The sequence below is a fragment of the Ahaetulla prasina genome, chromosome 4 (genome assembly GCF_028640845.1).
Source record: "Ahaetulla prasina isolate Xishuangbanna chromosome 4, ASM2864084v1, whole genome shotgun sequence".
In the NCBI taxonomy this organism is placed as follows: domain Eukaryota; kingdom Metazoa; phylum Chordata; class Lepidosauria; order Squamata; family Colubridae; genus Ahaetulla; species Ahaetulla prasina.
Window position 1 is genome coordinate 125419759 of NC_080542.1, and position 19642 is coordinate 125439400.

Genomic DNA, 19642 nt, shown 5'->3' on the forward strand with positions numbered 1-19642 from the left:
CTCTGTTTCCCCGAAAATAAGACATCCCCTGATAATAAACCCAATTGGGCTTTTGAGCACATATGGTAAAATAAGTCTCCCCCCAAAAATAAGTCCTCCCCAAAAATATTTAAACGCAGAGCTGGAAATCAGGTAAGATGGCAAGAAGGGCCCCATCTTGCTCCACATGCCCCAAAATAATATGACCTCCTCGAAAATAAGGCCAAGCGCTTATTTCAGGATTCAAAAAATATAAGACAGGGTCTTATTTTCGAGGAAGCATGGTAGAAATCTGCACTGGTAGATGATTCTCTGCAGCTTCCCCCTTGCATCACAAACCCTTAAGTTAGTTCCTCTTCAGTAATCTTGAATTTCATCCTGGAACTCTTTAACAGACTAATTCCATTATGGTTTGCTAACTATATTCCTTGTATGCCTCTCTCCAATCTTCACTGTCCTTGCTACCTTCTTATCCATCTACTCCTTTTAACTCTCCTCCTCCCATGGAAAAAACTCTACTGTATATGTGAAAACTCTTATGAGGTTGCCTCTGAATAATTTACTGGATTCAGGTTATCAGACACAAGGGCACTTTATATGCAGCCTGATTGGATGGTAGAAAATATTTACTTCTTCATTCTGTCAAAACTATTCCATATTCATGTTCAACTTGTCATCAGGACACTTAACCATTTCTGCATTTCTCACACATAATCTAGAGTAGGGGGATCAAATTTGCAGCCATGGAGCAGATGCATCAAGTGCTGACCACACCCACCCCTGGTTTAGCAAAGGGAAAAAAAGTTGTGATATGTCAACGTGATGCCATGAGTTTGACACTCCTAGTCCAGAGACATCTTCTACAGGTGGAAGCAATTTGCTGCCAAATAGAACATATAGTTTAAGTATAATTTATACATGAATTAAACTAATTTATAGATTAAATCAATTTATAAATTGAATCATAATTTATAGATTAAGCCAAAGGCTAAATTTAAGATTTCAGAAGGACTTAAGACTCTCAAAATGTGTGACCCACATATAGGTGGGTAGGAAGGAATGTGGAGAAGATTATTTGTTTTTAATATGCGATATGTTTATTTTGGAGCTTCCCTAGTTTATATGTGCTTCCCAACTCAAAATTATGGAAAACTCTCTTTTGATGTTCACTAATCATGAACACAGAGGGCTGAAGGTCACCAAAAGGTGTCTTAGGGATGACTTGTCAGCTTGGATGGCAGGTTGTTTGCCTCTTGTTTAGGAAATGGACAATGAGTAGCAGCTAATGGTATGAAACACCAGGAAAAAATTATAACCAGGAAGAAAAAACCCGAAAAACAGTTCTTTTAATCTAGCTGAGGAAAAGAAAAATATATAAAAGCAGCTTGCCAAAGTCCAATCCAGTTAGCTATTTTCCTCTGTTCTATGGAGTCTATGTGTTTGCCAATATGTATTTCATTCAAATTTATATTCTGGGAAATCTTAATTGGACTAGAATTAGTGTAAATATTCCCTAAAGCGCGGGTGTCAAATTCACAGTATCATGTTGACGTCAGGTGACATTTCACGATGTTTTTCCCCTTCGCTGAGCTGAGGTGGGCGTGGCCTATGCATAATACATCCGGCCCACGGGCCATCAGTTTGATACCACTGTCCTAAAGCAGAGTGACAGGGTTTTTTCCCCAGTTCTATCTTGGGAAAAAATGGCTAAAAGGAATCTGTTTCCATTCCAAAGATCTATAATGTTGGCATTGTGATACTTTTGACCAGAATGCAAGAAAATACCTTTGCTAGGTTAGTTACCTTCTATAGTTTAACCTGACCTCCTTTGGTGAGCATAAAATATTTGATTGGCCTTTTAAACTACCTTGCTTGCTAAACTAGATTTGATATGGTGTTAAGTTGATTTTCAATGGATTTCTATTCATGCTTTTATACAGTGTTATTTCAAACCACAAAATAGGCCCCACATAAATTTAATAATAATTTTATATCTCAGCTCTGTCTATTTATCAGAATGGCTGGTTTTACATTTAATGTAATAAATTGAAGAACCTCAATCCTGGGCCATATTCTTATAAGAAAGAATTCTTATTCTTTGTGCCATGTTTTCCAACCTACAATCAATACCCATCCACTTCAGTAGATCCATTCAAGCAAAAGTATATACTATGAATCTTTCTGCATTAGACTAGTTTTCCTGTGCTGCACCCCTCCTGGAATTTTAAAAAGGTTAAAAAAAAGGAGCTTGAGGCAACAGAGCAAATATCTTTTGAGCTTTAGCAATCAATATCTGACATTGTTTCTATATTACCAAAGACAATAAACATAGTGCTCCATCACTGCATTGGGGATTTTTGCTATGCATGCTCTATTGGACAAACATTTTGCAGTCTCAGAATTAGTGGCATGGCCTAACAATTTGAAAGATAAGGATATATATTCACATTCATCACATTCTTCCAGGCCCTCCACTTCTGTAGTAGGTAATTTGTTTAGCTTGAAAATTATCCACTTTGCCCTCTTTAGCAGAGAAGTTTTTTTTGCATAGCAACTTGCTGCTCGGGAATGGAATTCTGGTTAAGGACATGTTAATTTACTTCATCCTTCTTCCTAGCAATTGCCACAAGTGGTTACATAGTTCACTTGTTTGCACTGCACTAACCACTTATCTTAATCACAGCTTTTCTTCAACTGAGTTTTAGAAGGTGCATATTATCTTTCAATCAGCTGAGCCAAGACATTTTCATTTTCTTTTCAGATGGTGACCTTCTACATTTAATTCTAGAGATATTCTTGCCACAGAGTTGTACATAATAAATAGCTCAATTCGTACATTTTCTCAACAATTAGGGCAACCCCAAGGGTTTTCTGTATGCCTTCATCTGTCAGTCAGCATAGTCTTCATATGTCAAGTGACCATCATATGATTCTCATCTCCATAATGTGAAGAGCCTGCTCATTTTTCTTTGTTGCAAGACAACATTTTATCCAGATATTGCTACTGCACTGATGTTTGAATAGCAGCCTTTGAATTTCAAGTACAGAAGGGTGTTTATTTGAAATAAATTTATTTATTTCAAGAGTTTCAGATATAATGAAACATTTTGTGATTGTCTGGATATACTTTCATAATTTTCTTGTGGAAGAATCATAAAAATAATTAACTGAGTAGGAGCTTCAGTGGCGCTGTGGTTAGAGTGCAGTACTCTGCCGGCTGCCTGAAATTTGGCAGTTCAAATCTCATCAAGTTCAAGGTTGAATCAGCCTTCCACCTTTCCAATGTGGGTAAAATGAGGACCCAAATTGTTGAGGGCAAAATGCTGACTCTGTAAACTGCTTAGAGAGGGCTGTAAAGCACTGTGAAGCAGTTTATTAGTGCTATTGCTATTGTTAGGACTAGAATTTATCTCTCAATTTAAAAAAATTAGAGATCTATATCTTCCTTATTTATTTATTTATTTATTTATTTATTTATTTATTTATTTATTTATTTATTTATTTATTATTCGTATTTTTATACCGCCCTTCTCCAAAGACTCAGGGCGGTGTACAGCAGAAATAAAACATAAATATCAAAAACTTTAAAATACAATAAACAATTAAAAATCTAATTCAATAAGCTTATAAAAACATTCATGCATAGTTTTCAAGCTTTATTGCAATGTTATTTATATCCTTCATACATATATTATTCTAGTATACTGTGTATTAAATATATTTTATCTTCATGGTTCTTTGTTTTACCACTATGAAATAAAAGCTAGGACCGATGTTTTAGATCAATGAGATCAAGATTCAAATCTCAGTTATGTTCTACAAAGCATAGATTGACTCAGTAGCTGTCTCATTGCCTAACCTACCTGTCCTGGGGTCAGGAAAAAAAATGAGCAGGAACCTGCATTTCAGTAATTAATATTAGGCCAACTTGCTACAGATAGAGCTACTCATAGAGGATTACTGTCTAAAGGAATCTTTGGGCAATCATAGCTGAAGATTTCTAAGATCATTCCAGTTTATCCTTCCAATAAACTAAACAAGAAAGTGGTGATCATAAAACATCATGTCATACTTGGAACACTTTTCATTTGGCTCATGCTGTAGTATTCTGAGAGTAATCATTTTAGTAATGCTCCACATATGGATCGTTTAAAGAACTTTTGGATTCTCTACCTAGAAACAGGTCACTTTATCCTCCCAGTTCCTTGCACAATGCAATATCAAACAAATGCAGTTTTGTTGTGAATTGTACATCTATAATGTTGTTCCACAGAGGCAACAGCTGAGTTCACTTGAAAGTGTGGCGAGATAATTAACATCCTGAATGAGATTGTTCTTTATTCACAATATAACAATTAGCATTTTGAAAGAAAAACTGTAACTATCATTAGATCTAGTTCTACTCAATCTACTAGCTCTGCTTCCACTAGATTGCCATGTCTTAAACGTCAGAGCCAAAGAAGCAAATTTTCCTAACCTTGAGTCTTCAGGTATTATTGCAATATGTTCATTCCTACCATAAATGCCATGGACCATGGAGGTTCCTGGAACTGTGTTCCATAAACAGTGGAATAGAAGGTTAGGAAGACCTATAAAAAGGTTATGCTCCTATTTAGGGCTATTTGTCTTAGCCTGCTAATCTTCCTCAAGGCTCAAGCAGATATGGAATATTTCAACAGAAAAGTAACGAAATGTATGGTTGTATGTATGTATGCATGCATGTATGTATGTATTTATAACATTTATATCTCTCCCAACTTTCAGCCAACTATGGATGGTTACCAATCAAAGACTAAAAAACATATAAAATCGTTTTAAAAGCTATAAAACACAAACAGTTAAAACACAAACATTAAAAACAACAAAAATCTGGCACCAATTTATAGTAGCATATCATCATCTAATCTCCCAACCTTTGGGGAGAAAGCCAGGTTCTTAAGGTCTTATGGAAAGCTAGAAGTTAAAAGATTATAAGATTCTCCATAATTTATAAAATTTTATAAGTATATAGTTTATTTATGCATGCATCTGGTTACTTTAATTAGTGTCAGAAACCTTTGTTAATTTAGCCTATTGCTTTTGCTCACTATTCTGCTTTTTTCCTATAAAACTTTCCACCCATGTCAAAAAGGCCACCTCATGTTTTAGGCTAGAACCTTCTCCCATTTAGTACGTCTTTGGAATCAATTCCTAATCTAATTTCCTTAACCCTTGGAAGGAAAGACTCAGGAATTTATAGATTCATTCTAAACAATTGCAGTACCTAATACTAGTAAAAATTATTGTAGTCCTGAGGTTAGATTTATTTGTTTATTATTTATATTTCATATTTCTTAATCATTCATTTCCCTTGAATATTCTTCCCTTCTCTCTTTGTAAACAGACATTAGACATACACATTTATTTGTTGTGCATGTACGTATCAGTGCATATAAAATAAATATTACTTTTATGTTTATACTCTTTCTTCCATCCAGTGGTATATGTGAGAGTAGGGAAGTCCAAACAGGGGCAGTAGGAACCTCAGCATCATAACTGAAGCCCTGTTCCTTTGTATAGCATGGAGTATAGATACATGTATAAAAGGGGTAGGGCTTTAATCATGATGCTGCAGTCACCATCTTCCTTGTTTGGACAATCTCTGTGATTATCAAGTATTCTCACCTTATCTGCTCTAGAGTCAATTGGGTCTCACACTTTCACTCAATCTTCAAACTTTTTATTTGCTCATTATTTGCTATTTCATTCCAGTTTTTTTTCTATACTGACTCTCTTCTTAAGCTGTCTTTTCATATTTATGTTCCTTCTGTGGAGTATCATTAGAAAAAGGGGTATATGATCTGTTGACAGTGGAAACATATATCCTTGAAAGATCTAATCCAAAACTTCTTTTTTGGGTGGCCTTGTCTTCCTATCTGAGTCTTTATCTCCAGTGGAAAATTTATGTGGGCCTAGAATTTTGAAACCTGTCTGGATGAATTGGAAGGTAAGAATAGTAGAAAATATCATCCATGTATCTTTAATCTATCTGCTGGACTGCCAAGTGGCACAGAATGCTGGATTAAATTATTCTTAGCATGAACCAACAGGGATAATCTTCTGTTCTTCAATTTACATTCACCATAACATTCTTGTGCTCCATTCTTAGCATGTTCAATGACATAACTATAGTAATTTATATTTTTAACTTATATTTTGAAAGGGCTATGTGATTGTTAAATTAAATGTTCATGCTTTAGACTTAATCTTCATGCTGCAATATTTTGCTACTCTGATAAAGATTTTAGCTTTAATTCACTTAATAGGATTGCATTCTACTACATCTAACTCATACAAGGCCTCATCTAATGCAGTTGTACCATTATAAGTTGCTACCTTAGAACAACACCGTGGTTGCAGCAGTCCTTCCACTTGGCATATTTAATTTTTACCTTGTACAGCAAACCATAGTTCTCTGTATCCATGGCAACACATGATCCTTTAATGAGCTATAACTATGAACATGGAAGACTTCATTTCAACAACAACAACAAAAAATGTGGCATATTTCCCATGAAAATGATTCAATTATATACCAGGAATTTGATAATTACTATTTTTAGCCTTTTTTGTCTAAACACACTCTAATTTCAGTTTCATTTCTTCTCTCTGTCTAAACAGTTTTATTTTTGTTTTTCCTGCTTGGAAATTATTTCCAGCTTGAATTAATGTTGCCATGCTAATTAAGTTTGGTCGATCAAAGTAGGAGAATTTCATGTAGGATCAATTGAAGTCACTTAGCTTGGTAATGGTTTTTTTTGGGGGGGAGGGGAGGGACAATTTCAATACCTGCTTGTATTACCATGCTATTATTGACTTCAGAGAGCTTCCTTCAGTCCAAATGGTCAATTGGTTGCTTCTTCATTTCCTGGATTTGTGGTGATGGAAATCTTCAACCAAATATGACAAAAGGGCCTATAATTCTGTTCCTTGAACCTTGAAACTTTCATTTCTGTACAAAGAATAGAACAAACTGGCAATGCTCAATTTGAAATGTAAGATCAACATTTACTGTATTATCTGAGAAGAAAAAGAAGTCTTATAAAAGATCTGATTGTTTGTCTATTTTCTTCTGCATTGCCTGTTCCGATAGCATCTTACAAATTCTGAGAAAGAGAGAAACCATCCCCATCACTTTCAACCTCATTCTGGAGTGGCCATGGTTTGAACTAAAATCCTTTAGATAGTCAAGTGTTCAATATTTATCCCACTTATTTTCTTGGTAATGATTACCTGTATGTAAATGACAAAAGAGTTTCATTATAAGAAAAAACAAGGGAACCACAGAAAAACGGCTATATGGAGAATTATATTAGCCTTGTGGTGCAACCAAAACAATCTGGAACTGAACACACTCAAAACCGTAGAAATGGTGATAGACTTTAGGAGAAACCCTTCCATACTTCCACCTCTCGCAATACTAGACAACACAGTATCAACAGTAGAAACTTTCAAAGTTCTAGGTTCTATCATATCGCAACATCTAAAATGGACAGCTAACATCAAAAACATCATCAAAAAAGGACAACAAAGAATGTTCTTTCTGCGCCAACTCAGTAAGCTCAAACTGCCCAAGGAGCTGCTGATTCAGTTCTACAGAGGAATTATTGAGTCTGTCATTTGCACCTCTATAACTGTCTGGTTCGATTCTGCAACCCAACAAGAAAAACACAGACTTCAGAGGATAACTAGAACTGCAGAAAAAATAATTGCCACCAACCTGCCTTCCATTGAGGACCTGTATACTGCACGAATCAAGAAGAGGGCCATGAAAATATTTACAGACCCCTTGCATCCTGGACATAAACTGTTTCAACTCCTACCCTCAAAACGACGCTATAGAGCACTGCACACCAGAACAACTAGACACAAGAACAGTTTTTTCCCGAAGGCCATCACTCTGCTAAACAAATAATTCCATCAACACTGTCAAACTATTTACTGAATCTGCACTACTATTAATCTTCTCATAGTTCCCATCACCAATCTCTTTCCATTTATGATTGTAAGATTATATAACTTGTTGCTGGCAATCCTTATGATTTATATTGATATATTGACCATCAATTGTGTTGTAAATGTTGTACCTTGATGAACGTATCTTTTCTTTTATGTACACTGAGACCATATGCACCAAGACAAATTCCTTGTGTGTCCAATCACACTTGGCCAATAAAAAATTCTATTCTATTCTAATTAGTCTCCATGCACTATATGTAGCTTTTCATATTCAGTTATTCCTCCTCTCGTAACATAAAATTGTCCACAAAGTTCAACCTTTTATCCCTGCACTATTTGTGGCAGTATTTACCAATCTGACATCCCAATCTCCAATAAGTGTTTAGAGTATAACTTCTAGAATTACCAGGTAATTATGAAATTTTAGCAATTGTAATCTCAACATAGCTAGACTGTGTCATGTTCTGGAAGACTGTTTTTTCAGACTGCAGTGGAATAGCAGGATTTTGTGATCAAGTGGTGCCATCTTCTTAAATCTGCAATGCCAACTCTATGGTTCAGACCTTTTGCATATCAAAAAAAGGCCTTTGATTGAAGGAAGTCAAGAGGCTAAATTATGATGGTTTCCTGAACAAAACTGTCCCCTCCTCATGATTATCAAATTATGTGCATCTTTTATATACATCTGGATAAAGACCATGTCAACCAATGACCAATGATTCCTCTGTGAGTGAGATGGGCAGTGTCCAAATCTGATATAAATTGCAAGGGAATCAAGGCCAGAATAGCTCAGGCTAAGGAGCCTGTTATTAGAACACAGTAGCCTGCAATTACTGCAGGTTCAAGCCCGGCCCAAGGTTGACTCAGCCTTCCATCCTTTATAAGGTAGGTAAAATGAGGACCCAGATTGTTGGGGGGGCAATAAGTTGACTTTGTAAAAATATACAAATAGAATGAGACTATTGCCTTATACACTGTAAGCCGCCCTGAGTCTTCGGAGAAGGGCGGGATATAAATGTTAAAAAAAAAAAAAAAGTGACTTGCTCTCAAAATGGGATTCCTTTATCAACAAATATATGCATTTCAAGGACCATACTTTAGTATTATGTCATATATTTTGAGGTCTTTAATCCCTAGAATTTCCAGATAAGATGTGGAAAAGCCCAAACCAGGAAGTATTGTTCCAATTCGTTCTAAAATTGATAGAACAATTCAGGGTAAGATAGCTTCAATGTTGCTATGTATATGAGTATGATAATTAGTCTGAGAAATTACAATTGTCTATCCATTAAATATTATAGCAAACCTTAACCTGACTGCTGCATCTGATGTGGTAAAGAATTTTCTCTGTTGCTAATGTTCATATAAGTGTTAACTTCCAAACCAGAAAGCTTTTTGTGTCTAGATTTGGGAAAGAGATAACTAAGTTTTTGTCTGGAAGTTGAATAATGGCAGCTGGACTTCTTTCCTTTTTTTGGTTTGAAACTTTTTGCTGCTTATCCAAGTAGCTTTTTTTAGTTTAGTTTGAAGAAGCTACTTGTAAACAGTGAAAGGTTTCAAACCAAAAAATAAAAGTAATCCAGTTGCCATGACTCAACTTCCAGGCAAGTTTATCTGAATGACTAAGAATCTTCATTGACATAACTAGTTGATCTTTTGCCATAGGCAGCAAAAGTCTTGGGTCAGCTCTGGTTTTTTTCCAATGATAGAAGTATGCTATCTATCCTAATTTAAATGGGGAATCGAGGATATTCACAGGAGGATTTTTTTAAAAAGTCAAAATGGTGGCTACAGCATGCAATCAGAGTCTTGCCTTTTTAATGAAAAGGGGCAAAGTTTCAGTCTCATGCTTTAGCCACGATTTTCACTATGTTTACCCCCTCGCAGCAGATATCCTTTTGGAGGATCAGTACAAATCCCACATTATTCTTAGAGAAAGCTTAGTTGAATGTCAGTATGCTCCCTTCTCAGGATTCAGGGTTAAAGCACTCCCAGAATGTCTGTGTCACATAAATGTTGGATTCTATCCATATCATTTTCTTCCATAGAAACCTAGGCTATTCTGATACTTTTGTTATTGTTTAACTCTGAAATTTTATGCTACAAAAATAGCATGTTGATCAAGAGGAGGAGACATGTTTTCCCTAGATAAATGAGTCAGATGCTTTCCAAAGCTAAACGTTTGTTGTTTTGATCTGCTCTTTCCTTGGAGTTTGGGGCAGAAGAACCAAGTTGATCACACTGCCTCCATGCTTACAAGGATGATAAAACTGTAGAATAAAATGCATAAAACAGATACGTTTCAGTTACAATCGTCTGAAAATAGCTTGATCTTGGTGAATTACATGGAACGGCTGATGCAAAGTACTTTATGACTTCCACTATCCTATCCAACCTGTGTTGATTAGGACATTTCAGAGAAGATATTGTCTGTAGTTTCAAGAAGAATATGATTTTCTCCCTGAGGGGAATAATTTACCAGACTAAGAAGAGACATTACTATTATCTATTTTTAGCCACTACGATGAGTTATGACCACACTTTGCAGAGCCATAGTTGAGAGGACTTATACATACAACAACATATAGCTGATGCTCAGGAAAACATCCAGTGAATGCTCCCCCGTCTTAGCATTTTGCCTCTAAATCAGGGAATAGGCTCAGAATACATCAACCACACACCATGTTATTTTTGGAATCTAATTTTGAAGGGACAAGGAGATGCTTATTTATATGGATGACTTTACCTCAGGCTCTTTTAAAACATTCCCTTGATTGTTCTAAGATGGAAGAATGTAACCTCTTTCACTCTCAATTAGAAAAATTATTGAACAACTATGCCACTTCTCAGGCTCATTCTCATAAGAGGCATTAAGACTCTCAGATATCTGGATTTCTCTTCATTTTCAGAAATAAAACAGACCAACCTGAAATCTGGAAAATTACAAATTTTGAAATGTGCCTAGAATGCCAAATTCATCAAAGGTCAGCCACCAGCAATCCCCTTCAGAATCCATTGTGTGGATTTGATGGTTTAGAATAGTATTTTTCAACCTTGGCAATTTTAAGGTATATGGACATGACAACTTTTTGGGTTTGATCTAAATGGTCAAAAGGGCATCTGCATTCTTAGATATGGGTGAAATTTAACAGCTCTTGTAGAATGTAGAATTCAGGTTTTATTGTACTAGGTTAGAAAATTAGGGGCAGACTATATAGAAAGGTGCATCTTTTCTTTTCTTCTTAGCCAGAAGGACTTACTTTTCCTCTCTTATCAAATAATTAAAAGTGGCACTATATTTCCATAAAACATTCATTACTACAGGTAGTCCTCGACCTACAACCATTCATTTAGTGACTGTTCAGAGTAGCAACAGCACTGAAAAAGATGATTTATGACCATTTTTTACAGTTATGATTATGGAAGCAGCCCCAATTTGGGTGGTTCACATTTATGACAATTGCAGGGTCCCAGGATCATGTGATCACTTTTTGCAATCTTCTGACAAGCAAAGAGAATGGGGAAGCCAGATTCACTTAATAACTGTGTTACTAACTTAATGACTTCAGTGATTCAAAAGTCATAAAATGGGGCAAAATTCACTTAACAAATTTCTCACTTAGCAACATAAATTTGGACTCAATTGTGGTCATAAGTTGAGGACTATATGTAGTTGCTTCTAAGTATGTACTTTTTAATTTAAATGTTTTCAAAATATTTAATAATAATTTAAATTTGGTACTTCATCTTTATTCTGTAAAGCATCCAAGGTATACCTCAAGATAGCAGCACACAAATCTATTCCTCATCACTGGGTCTTTTCAGCAAATATATATATTTAAGGGACTCGGTGGCTCAGGGGCTAGGACGTTGAGCTTGTCGATTGAAAGGTTGGCAGCTTGGCGGTTCGAATCCCTAGTGCTGCCATGTAACGGGGTGAACTCCCATTACCTGTCCCAGCTTCTGCCAACCTAGCAGTTTCGAAAGCACGTAAAAATGCAAGTGGAAAAAATAGGGACACCTTTGGTGGGAAGGTAATAGCATTCCGTGTGCCTTTGGCATTGAGTGCTGGCCACATGACTACAGAGACGTCTTCGGACAACGCTGGCTCTTCGGCTTTGAAATGGAGATGAGCACTGCCCCCTAGAGTTGGCAATGACTAGCACGTATGTGTGAGGGGAATCTTTACCTTTACCTTATGTATTTAAACTTAATTTAAAATGTTTGTTTCTGGACATCTCTTGCTAAACCTCACTAGGGTTATAGCATCTCTGATGAGAAAGACCAAATTGTGAGCAGGGAATGCTTTGTGGCAGTTTACCTGGCCAGATATTTTCAAAAGAAGATGTTGGCAGGTTTATTTGGCATTTTTTATTTGAAACTGTGGAAAGGTGTCATCTTATTCTATGCTGTTACAGTCAACAATGAAAATGTTGTAGGAGAATGTTTCTCAACCTTTATAACTTGATGAAGTGTGGATTTCAGCTCCCAGGATTTTCAGAATTCCCAGCCTGCATGCTGACTGGGGAATTCTGGGAGTTGAAGTCCAAGCTTCATTGAGTTGCCAAGGTTGTGAAATATGCTATAGGAGATTATTTTTGAATCCAAAACTGGTTATTCTTTCTATTACAGAAACCACATTGCTTTAGTATTCCTTCTTTTGGGAACCACATTAAACTATTGTAGTTTTGAATTGGTGCCTCATTACCCTTAATACTTAATAAAGGATTAAAAAAAAATCTGGAGTATCCTCTTTACATTATCCTTATGGACTTGTATACTGGGTTACTTGCAGCTGTAAATCTTTTTCTACTCTATTAATCTAGATAATACATAATTCAATTAACTACACAGAAGAAGTGGTGGCTGTTTCATACCTGGTACTAAGCTCTTATTATATGAAACCTGCCAAGAAATCTATATAATGTCAATGGGAAGCATTTATTTCTCCCCTTCATATTTATCTTCATAAAAACCAAGTGTGGGAGGTAGGTCACAAGATAGCAGAAGGGCTCCTAGTGAGCATCATGAATCTTTAGAATAGAATAACAGAGTTGGAAGGGACCTTGGAGGTCTTCTAGTCCAACCCTCTACTCAGGCAGGAAACCCTATACCATTTTAGACAAATAATTGTCCAATTTCTTCTTAAAAACTTCCAGTGTTGGAAAATCCACAACTTCTGGAGGCAGGTTGTCCTGCTGGTTAACTGTCCTGTCAGGAAATTGAATTTGGACCTCCCTAGTCTTAATATAAAACTCCTGAGTCTATATTGCATAAGCCATGTTCAAGGTGAGTATCTAATTTTATGACACATGCATCTTCTAGTTACCATGCAACTAATGGAGAAGGGTTGCATCACAAAGACCTAATGTTGGTTTCTCTGTTCTGCCATCTGGATGGTACAGCCTTTCTACTGTTTTTACTAAATTTCTGCCTCAGATTTTCTAACCAGAATTCTCATTTGGGGAAGATAATCCTGTATATATAGTGGGCAAGCCAATTCTACACCAAGAATAGTAACTGGGCCTGTCTTTGTTCCACTTTGCAATTTCTGGTGACCATGGATAATGAACTTCCATGGACTGCTGATTACATTATATTGTCATACTTTTAGAATAAAAATAATTTATCATGATTTAACTTGTAGCAAAACAAAAGAAGGTTGCATCTAGCAAATTGGTACCTAAGGGGTGATACATGGTGATTCACTATTTAATCAACTTTTTTTGTCTTGTTGAAGCAAACTGTGTCTCTCAGCAATTTAAAAAAAAATGGTCCTTAAAAAAAAAGTTGAGGACCCCTCTTTAAAGCAATATCTTTGAGTCAATAGGCATAATAGGACATTAAAAAAAACCCTTTTTGATGCCAGCCAGATACCTTCTTCCAGTGCTTCTGAGTCATCATTATGGCTCTGATTCACAAAGCTTGCCTTTCATGGTGATGAGTCACTCTGAGGTTTTGAGGCAAGAAGATTGCTCTGCTATCTGTTACTATTTTATCTCAGTAGATAGATAAAATGCTCTGAGCCTCATAGTAATAGGAAAGCAGCCGAAATATCTTTTAAGAAGAAAAGTGGGACAATTTGTGACAAGGTCATTGGCTCTAGAGAAGAGGACAATATAAATGGTTATTTGATGAAGGACCATCCTTAAGTGGAACCTTACCTTGTCAGATACTCTCAGAATGGGAAGCTCTTCTAAAGACTAGAAGATGGAAATTTTATTGCTTGATTAAATTCAGATTATATTCAAGAGTCTCTGCTAATTCAGTAAACCAGTATTTCTCAACCTTGGCAGTTTTAACATGTGTGAATTTCAGCATGCAGAATTTCCAAGCAACCAATTTTGAGAATTGAAATCTACACATCTTAAAGGTGCCAACATTGAGGAAGACTGCACTGGACATTTCCAGATAGAACACATTAAATACAGGGCCAAAACCCACACTCTGAGTCAGTTCTGGATAAAATTCTCTTTCCTCTCTTCATAATAACTAGTAATATTTTTGAGGGGTTCTTAGTGTTCTCTGAGCTTGGTTGTTTTCTTGCAGACATTGCATATTACCCAGAGTATGTAACATATCAATGATGATAACGCTACTTAGCTGAGTAATGAAATGTCTGGAAGAAAACAACCAAAAGAACACCAAGGACCCCTCATTTCAACATTTGCTAGACCAATTCTAGAATACAGCTCACCTGTTTGGAACCCTCACCACATCTCTGACATCAATACAATTGAACGTGTCCAGAAATATTTTACAAGAAGAGTTCTCCATTCCTCTGTAAACAACAAAATACCTTATCCCACCAGACTTGAAATCCTAGGCTTAGAAAACTTGGAACTCCGTCGCCTTCGCCTTTAACTCACAGAATCATCTATTGTAATGTCCTTCCTGTCAAAGACTACTTCAGCTTTAATTGCAATAATACAAGGGCAACCAATAGATTTAAACTTAATGTAAACCGCTTTAATCTAGATTGCAGAAAATATGACTTCTGCAACAGAATCATCAGTGCTTGGAATACTTTACCTGACTCTGTGGTCTCTTCCCATAATCCTAAAAGCTTTAACCAAAAACTTTCTACTATTGACCTCACCCCATTCCTAAGAGGTCTCTAAGGGGCGTGCATAAGAGCACAAACGTGCCTACCGTTCCTGTCCTATTGTTTTTCTTTTCTTCTTCCTATATATGTTTATATGTGTATATACTATATAATCTTTTTGTATGATGTTGTGACAAAATAAATAAATAAATAAATAAATAAATAACCCTGAGCTATATTCTCCTTTATTAGTAATATTTTTCAAACTCATTTGTTCCCAAGGTTTGTTAACGATTTATTTTTAGGCAGGTAAAATTATACAACATAGTTTAGGATAAGCTGCATGTCACATGCCATGATAGCTTTGACTTTCTCTAATAGTGACCTGTTGCCGTAATCAGATTTTTTTTATTTCATTTTGTCACAACAGTATACACAAACATCAACATAAGAAAATCAATACATTATAAAAGAAAAAAATATATATAAGCAAAAGTATGCAACAACTATGTTAATTTGTTATAATGAAAGGGAACAATAGGACAGGAATGGTAGGCACATTTGTGCTCTTATGCACGCCCCTTGTTGTCCTCTTAGGAATGGGGTGAGGTCAATAGTAGACAGTTTTTGGTTGAAGATTTTGGGATTTTGAGTAGAGACTATAGTGTCTGGTAATGAGTTTCAAGCGTTAACAACTCTGTTACAGAAGTCATATTTTCTGCAATCAAGTTTGAAGCGGTTGACATTAAGTTTGAATCTATTGTTTGATCTTGTATTATTGCGATTGAAGCTGAAGTAGTCTTTTACAGGAAGGATATTGCAATAGATGATATTTGTTATGTATTCTCAGTATAGACATGGACCCCCTGTAAATGTTAATAAGACATTTGAGGGATGTTAATAATTAATAAGTGTTACAATATGAGGGATTGAGAATGATGTTTGAGCTTGTGTGCTGTTCTGAAGGTGGGCTTCCGGAAGTAGAATTAGGAAATATAGTGAATGGGACCAAAAAGGGAAAGGGATGGCCAGATCAATTTTTGTTCCTGAAAAACAAAATATAAATCTGGTACAATTGCAATGGGAGTAATCCAATTAACTCCATTTTTCTCCTATACCTGTATTTTCCATTACAAAGTATATGGCTGAAAGCAATGCTACATTGAATGTAATTGGCACATTTTGTATCTGGACAAGTTCCTCAATTTAGCTATACTTATAACACAAAATTTCTTTTCATACCTTACTGCTAGGCAGTTCTTCCTATTTCCTTTCTTCCTTTTTTTATTGATTCCTTCTAATTGGAATTCAACTCTCAGCCAATTAATAACTCTTAGTTATGTTAATTGTGGATGAAGGGAAATATGGATATGCATTTTGAGTGGAAGTTGTCAAGTTTTCTTGGAATATGTAATTCCAATTAATTCAGCTTCTACCTGAGCTTTTATAGCAATGCATTATTTTGTACTCTTGTATACTATTTTCTTTTATTAGTTGCTGTATATATTTTATACATATTTTAGAGAGCCCAAGAAAATAAGGAGAACCATATGAGATTAGATCAAAGGTCATATGTCAGCTTCAGGACAGGAAACTTCATAGAAAAGCCAAAACTAACTCTCTATACCTGTTTAATTCAATGTCTGTCTCTGCATTGGCCAATAGGATGGCAATGGAAGTCCCAAAGCAGCACAAAAATCCTGAACCCCCCTATTCATGTTTCTCAAAATAGAGATCTGCGATCTATATTACTGCAGGTAGTTTTCAATCATCTTAACCAATAGTTATTAGATGGCTGTTCCTTCACTGACCAGATCAATAGCTGTCAGTATAACTTGTGATAATTTTTTTTTACAAGTTAAGGAAGTGACATGGGATCCTATCTTCTATAGCAGCCTTTCCTGATCTGATTCCCTCAATTCATTGTTCATCGATTCCCATAATCCAAAGCCAGCACATTTCTTTGGAAAATATCTTCCATAGTCATCTCTGCTAGTCTTCTGTTAATATTTATATGGTCTAGAAACCACATCAATGTGGTGAAACCTTCTACTTTTCTTTCTTCTTGTTGTTATGATGATGTCACACAAGTACTACTCACCTTGATGAAGAAATGGGTAATGTTACTTTGGAAAGAGATTTTGCCATTAATATATCAATATGATTTCTGGATCTGTTAGCAAAGCAGCATGTAATAAAGGAACTGGTTTCCACATCAAGCCAGTAATGTATGAAGTGAATTTCAAATAAGTTTATGGAGACCAACACTAAAAAACAGATCCTTAAAGTTTATTGCAGTTAGGACCCTTATGATTAGTACAAAAAAACCACACTTGGGATACAAGTGAAAAAGTTGGAATTATGAAACCCTGGTAAGTAAAGCCTCAGTTATTTTGTCATCCCAGCAATGTTACAATTTTGCCTATTTTTTTTTCATATTACATTATTCATTTTTGCTTTCTGGTACAATATGCATAATATTTGGGGTTTGTCATAGTTTTTATATTCCTTTCCTCCTTCAAAGGATAAAAATTACAACTCTTTTCAGTGGGATGCTCATTGTAATGGACCCCTCCTCCCTTGCGCATTCTTCAAGCATTGGAAGTCATGACATATTCACCTTGTTACAGATGTAGGAACAGTACATCTTTTTCTCCATACACAGGTCTACAGAGACCGAATGGGAAAGAGGCAGCTTACCCCACCTTAGCAGATAAGATGTATAATAACAATGTTTTATTATTCATGTCATAGGATGAAGGTCATTCATTTTCCTTGGTAGCAGCAGCTGGTCATCTCTTTATGTGCTGCCCCCGAAGGCCAATGGAAATATTTTGAAAACTTGACTGCTACAGTGTGTGAAACTCCTTGTGTGTTGGTAGAAGGAAGGGGTGCCATATGTTTTTGTATGGTTGAGAAAGAAAAATGGCTCCACTTTTTCACACTTGTCAAGATAAAACCTCCACATTTTGTTTCTCATACATGGTAATAGAATCGCCCTATACTGCAAACATATATTCCAATGGGGCTAAGAAATGAGTTTTGGGGGAAGACTTTGTTTCATAGAAGTACAGAATGACAAACCAACCCATAAAAATGTATCTCTCTTGATTCATGGCTGCCTGAGGTATTTTACTGCTTCTCAAGACTGATGGTTTATTCCTCTGTGGCCTTTTAACTATTTTGTTCTGCTGTGCCTCAGCAAACGGATAATACAATGTTGTACCAAGCAACATTTCCACTTGTTAGCTGCACCCTAACTATTGATTCTTTTCATAAGGGAGAAGACATTGAAAGAAATGCTGTATAATCAGTTGGTTGGATTCCTTCCTGCTCCCCAATTCTGTCACCATACTACCTCACAGATAACAGTGAAATTCTCTGTAACAGCAGTCTAGTAGTAATTTCAAGAACAGAAAAGTTGAGGTTTATTACTACCAAAGCCAGAGGAGAAACAAAGAAGAGCAAGCCCTGTTTTGAGTGAGGCATACCAATTTTTTAGCAAAATTGATCACAGTGCCAGATGAAAGTCCTAGCTGCACCTCAAATTAGTTTCTAATTTCAAAAGAAACCTTTCAAAAGGCAGTGAAAGGAATAAAAAAAAACCATCAAGAAGGGAATCTTTATCAAATTATTTTAATGAATTACTTAAAATTGCTTTTTTAATAGGAAATACATTCTTTTTATTTATTACATAACTACATTTACCATCTTTAAGGACAAACTTTATGTACATTCATATTTATTATATAAAATGTGCATTGTGGAATGACTAGCTTTATTATATGCCCTGTAGAGAACAGTAAGGACCTACAACTGATTGAACATGATTAGAATTGGGGGCCTTTTTCATTTTGTATAGAGCTGCACTGTACATGATACGAAAAGAAATATGCAGCCCAATTCTTATAATGTTGATTTAGTAGCAGGATTTATTGGACTCAAAGGAATTTAAAATTTTAGTAATATTTTTGCAAATTGGTATAGTAAATATTAACTTTTGACATGAGAGTTTTTAAGTCCCATTGATTCATGCCAGATTTTAGCACATTCATGTTGCTGTTGCATTGTTTATTTTGTGTATCTTTCATGAGCACCTTCATTTCAAGGATTCCTTTTCCCTTATAAATTTTATAATAATAATAATAATATAATTATAATAATAATAATTTATAATAATTTATAATTTTGTAAATTCTAGAGAATAAAGAATAATTTTAACTTATAACTCATGACATCAGGGGGTGTTGTAACATAATGTACTTTAACCAAGGCAAAGTGTTTAATGTTATTCTCCTTACAATATTGGAAAGAAACATAACGAATAAATATATAAATGTGATATCAAATTATATTCCCAAGCTATGAAATTTGTTGTTTTACGAAGAACTTTGGCTTTATCAAACTTGGAGGCTCAATAAAGTGGATAAAATCTTATTGAAATATAAATAAATTTACCTACCTTAGGTTAAGGAATTAAGGCTCCAGATATATATTTAATATTTATCTTTTAAATGGCTTTATAGTTCCAAAAGAAGATGTATTATTATATGGCCTAAATTAAATTATTATTTCTATGATTGAATTAACCCCCAAATCATACCAAATATTTATATAATA

At 35.4% G+C, this 19642-nt stretch overlaps 2 protein-coding genes across 2 annotated transcripts in view; both read left to right on the forward strand.

The window, feature by feature from the left end:
* The window catches only part of THNSL1 (threonine synthase like 1), a 112633-nt gene extending 105255 nt beyond the window's left edge, over positions 1 to 7378 (forward strand). Inside the window, exon 6 of the mRNA XM_058181178.1 lies at positions 7112 to 7378. The gene's annotated coding sequence lies outside the window, so the exon portion shown is untranslated. The remainder of the gene's footprint in view (positions 1 to 7111) is intronic.
* The window catches only part of GPR158 (G protein-coupled receptor 158), a 161009-nt gene that overhangs the window by 56979 nt on the left and 84388 nt on the right, over positions 1 to 19642 (forward strand). The gene's annotated exons all lie outside the window — the stretch shown is intronic.